Source organism: Triticum dicoccoides, chromosome 6B, assembly GCF_002162155.2.
Source record: "Triticum dicoccoides isolate Atlit2015 ecotype Zavitan chromosome 6B, WEW_v2.0, whole genome shotgun sequence".
NCBI classification, from domain to species: Eukaryota; Viridiplantae; Streptophyta; class Magnoliopsida; order Poales; family Poaceae; genus Triticum; species Triticum dicoccoides.
This window is the reverse complement of record NC_041391.1, coordinates 616526270-616526558: the sequence shown is the minus strand read 5'-3', so window position 1 is coordinate 616526558 and position 289 is coordinate 616526270.

Sequence of the window (289 nt, the reverse complement as noted above, 5' to 3'; positions counted from 1 at the left end):
GTGGATGAACAGGACCCCGTGGTGTGGAGGGCTGGATGAACAGTAGACGGTGGAGTGGTGCCCGTGGAGGGGTGGTTGAACAGGAGCCGGTGGAGTAGCGTGTGATGGAGTCTGGATGAACAGGAGCCCGTGGAGGCTGGAGGAGGTCGACGGTGGAGATGAACAGTATCCCATGGAGCCCCATTTTGCGGTATGCCACACCCCTCCAGATGAACAGGACCCCCGTTTTGACCGTAGGAGGTCCGTTTCGTCCGTTTTGCGGTACGCCACACCCCTCCCGATCAACAGG